This window comes from Gracilinanus agilis, chromosome 2, assembly GCF_016433145.1.
Source record: "Gracilinanus agilis isolate LMUSP501 chromosome 2, AgileGrace, whole genome shotgun sequence".
Lineage (NCBI taxonomy): Eukaryota > Metazoa > Chordata > Mammalia > Didelphimorphia > Didelphidae > Gracilinanus > Gracilinanus agilis.
The window spans coordinates 179893919-179898354 of record NC_058131.1 but is presented as its reverse complement, the minus strand read 5'-3'; positions in this window follow the sequence as shown (position 1 = coordinate 179898354).

The following is a 4436-nucleotide window of genomic DNA, read 5'->3' as shown; positions in this document are numbered from 1 at the left end:
GAGAGAGAGAGAGAGAGAGAGAGAGAGAGAGAGAGAGAGAGAGAGAGAGAGAGAGAGAGAGAGAGAGAGAGAGATTGAGAGAGAACTAAAAAGAGTCTTCTCAAGGCACAGAACTTAATAGAAGAGAGATGGAAATGGTATATCTGGGGATAGAGATTGGCAGGAAAATAGGAAAAGTTGGTAATATCAATCCAATTCTAAACCAGACCTTTCACTTAGCTCTATTCCCTGTGTTCAACTGATGTTGTTTATGCTTATTAACCATTGCTTCCCTTCACATGCCTTGCAATTTAGTCAAACTGGCCATCTTGCTGTTTCTCATACATGACTCTTTTTTGCTGGTCTCTACATCTTCACACTAATTCTGTTACTTGCAACCTTAAGACCATGGCCAAATCCCTTTGCTTCTATGGGATTGTTTTCTCATTTTTCAAATGGAAGTATTGGACCAAATCAGAGCTTCTTAACCTTTTTTTGTGTCATGGACCCCTTTGGGAGTCTGGTGACTATGGACCCTTTTCCAGAATAATGTTTTTAAATGTAAAAACAACAACAACAACAACAACAAAATACATAAGTATAAAGTTCCTGGACTCCTGGTTAAGAATACCCAATAAATGATCTCTAAGGGGAAAGTCCCTTTCAGGTCCAACATTCTCTGATTCCAAACTGGATGTATTTAAATAGTATGTTCTATTAAGCAAGGTTGTCAGGGTAGTTCTTTTCTACTCTCTATTTCTACCCAGCTTCTTGAGCATTCTCCCCCTTAAGCAATATGGGTACAATTTTGACAACTTTCCTTATCTCCAACTGTCCTTTTTCATTTTCAGTTTTTCGGTTCTGAAAGCTTTGTCCTCATGACCCATTCCCATGACCAACACACCATTATTTCTAAATTGTAGTTGATCTTTCCATCATTATTTTTTAAATGGATTCTGCTGAGATACAAAGTTCATATATGGCACAGTTCCTATCCACATTGAGCTTATTGTCTAGAAGGGAAACAAAGATAGAAACAATATGTGCAAACATAAAAAATTGAAATACACAATATTTCATGATAAGTATTTTGTAGAGGTAGTGGTATGTGAAGTCCAAGAGGAAAGGTCATTACCACCTGACAGGATCAGATCAGAGGTAGGCTTAGCCTGGTGAGAGAGAAGAGAAATAGGTGTTAGAAAAAGTTAATTGCAAAATGGTGGTTAGGAGAACTTTCTTTAAGTACAGTTCATCCTTGAACTTCATAGAGCAAAAGAAGTACTCTTCCTTCCTATCTTCCTTCCTTCCTTGCTCTCAGGGAGTTTACATTCTATCAGCAAAGAAAACGTTCATATACAAACATATTCAACTAGAATCACCAAGTGAAAGGGCAGTATGATCTCAAAACCCTCCGGGATTTGTAGTTCTTACCAGTTTTGGAAGGAAGGAAACTTTTTTAGGATCAGCCCTTTAATGGGAGTTTAAGGGGTGGTAATGTTTCAGGCACAGCAGTGGTGGATCACAGGGATGTCAGGAGAAAAGGACAAAAGTGGTGATCATTTGATGGCAGCACTGTAACCACAGAAGCCAGTGACCAAGTTTCTGGAAGTTACTTTTCCCAGAGCCTTGAGAGAAGCTTTCTCCATGATGAAGTAAAGACATATGGAACTGTGAAATGTTTCATTGGGCAGTTATTCCAGTAGAGAAAAACCAGATAGAAGGAAAAGGCAACCTTAGTTGACTTTTGCTTTACTCCACTCAATTGTATGTTTTTAAGAAATTTTTTGTTAAAATACATTTGCCAGGGGGCAGCTGGGTAGCTCAGTGGAGTGAGAGTCAGGCCTAGAGACAGGAGGTCCTAGGTTCAAACCTGGCCTCAGCCACTTCCCAGCTGTGTGACCCTGGGCAAGTCACTTGACCCCCATTGCCCACCCTTACCACTCTTCCACCTATGAGACAATACACCGAAGTACAAGGGTTTAAAAAAAAAAGTGTAAAATACATTTGCCAGATTTTTACATTTTTATATTAATTTTATAAATACTTGTGTCTAATTTTGTCTTTAAGTTGTTCTGCTGTTCTTTGAAACAGGAGGGCATGGGAGAACACTGGGAACCACTCAAGAGAGAGGAGCTTTTCCATTTTTTTTAAACTCTTACCTTCTTTCTTAGTAAGTCAGAAGAGTGGCAGATGCTTGCTTGCTCAAGGTCACACTAGGCAAGTTTGAACTCAGGTGCTCTCAAAGACTCCAGGCCTGGTTCTCTATCCACTCTGCTATCTAGCTGCCCTGAGCGGGGTCTTTTTTAGCATAGCACTAGGAGTTAAAAACCCAGCCCATTGTTAAAGAGTTCTAATCTCTAATTCGGGGCATAAGCACAAGCTATTTTAAAAGTGCAGAACTGCTACAAGTCAAATCCCTATTGCAAAAATTTACCTCATACATGTGAGCCAAGGATATTATTGTAGAATGAATATTATCCAGAATCAATTTTCTTCTTTTTTCCTTTCTCTCCCCCACAAAGTTACTCAAGAATTCACAATATTAATGTTATCAGAATTTGTTTCTCATCTTGACTTTTACCATTTGTAACCATAGTAGTTAATTTTGAGGAGAATATTATATTTCAACTGTCATGAAAGTTAGGTTCTTTGGGGTTTTCTTCTGAGATATGATATATTTTTTTCTGTTGGTATTGGAATTGATTTGTTTTCAAATACTATTTAGTGGGACACTTATGTGGTACTCAAGCATTGGGGCAACTAGGTAGCACAATGATAGAGAACCAGGTCTAGAGGTCCAGGGGGCAGGGAGAGATCTGGGTTCAAATATGGCCTCAGACACTTCCTAGCTGTGTATACTTCCTAGCTGTGTGACCCTGGGCAAGTAACTTAACCCTGATTGCCTAGCCCTGACCTCCCCTGTGTTTGTCTTACAATGAATACTAGGACAAATGATGAGGGTTATTTTTTTTAAAAAGGAAGGGAAAGGTCCCTCTCTCTTGAGTGGCTCCCAATGCTCTCTCATGCCTTCCTGTTACAAACAAAGAACACCAGACAACTTAATGACAAAATCAGACACAAGTGTCTATAAAAATTAATATAAAAGAAATAAACATCTGACAAATGTAGTAATGCTCATTATTTGGCAGCCCCAATGAGAATACCTCCTGTTTGGTGACTGCTTTTAATATTAGAGCTGTGCCTAAACTGTTATTTGCTCATGTCTAAGTTTGATATTGGCTGCTATTGCCTTTGAGCTGTGTCCAATTTAACTAAATTCATACAAATCCAGTTGTATTTTGTTCTTTGGTGAATGGTTAAAAATTGGCATTATGAAGTCACATTGTTATCTTCCTATATTGGCAAGCTAGCACTACATTGTAAACATTACTGTAAGTAATGATTTACTGATACTTGGAGTAGACCTTGTGATTGGGACATTACAAAAGTTTTGAAGGTCAATCATTGTAAGTAAGTTAAGGGATCAATGGATAATCCACTTAGGAAAGGGATTATGCTAACCCACTATGGATGTGCTATGTGAGTTCTCTGAGTCATGCAATCATAAAAAGTGCCAGAAAAATGTGATAGGAAACAGTTACTAGACATTAGTTTGTGACTGATTCTGCCCCCTCCCAAAGGAGGTGAAGGCCTTTGATAAAGTTATCACTCTAAGGAGTAAAGAGAACAATGAAGTGTAAACAATTGAAGAACAAGCTTAAAAATACATTTGAATTCTCACAAATTTAAAAGTTTCAGGAAAAAGGTCAACTACCTCTAATTGGTATGGCTATAGTTTCTCAGACAAAGAGTTTGCCTCTTCTTAGGTCCAGAGATTCAAGGTAGGATATTTCCCTTCTGTCTGATGTTAGTATGGCATCAAATGGACAATCTAATGACTAGTCTAATTAGATCACTGGAAGAAAGATTGATGGCATCCCATAGATGTCATTGTTGGTATAGGCCCATTTCTCTGAATTGTACAGTGAAGTCTCTTCTGAATATGGAAAAGGGGAAAGACCCACTGAATGGGGCAGAAAGTTTCTGCCTGACGACAAACATAAGCTTAGGTATGTTATGACAAGAAATGCCACTGGCCTAAGTTGGAAATTTTCTCAGAAGAGGATCTCGACTCCCAGTGGGATAAACAGAGCAAACCTAGGTTTGGTGATTCTTAGTACCACTTCTTGGTTGAAAGGTATCTGATACAGTGAAGAGGGAATGGTTGGGAATTTTCTCAAAAGAGGATTTTGATTCCCGGTGGGATAAACACAGCAAACTTAAGTTAGGTGATTCTTAGTGCCACTTCTTGGTTGGAAGGTATCTGATAGGGTAAAGAATGGTTGCTGGATAATCTCAGCAGCCAAGAATCCAGATGTGATGTGGCAAAATTGCTTACAAAAATTAGAAAAGTGCTTAGAAGAGAGTGAAAGATCAAGCCAAGCATGTTCCACATT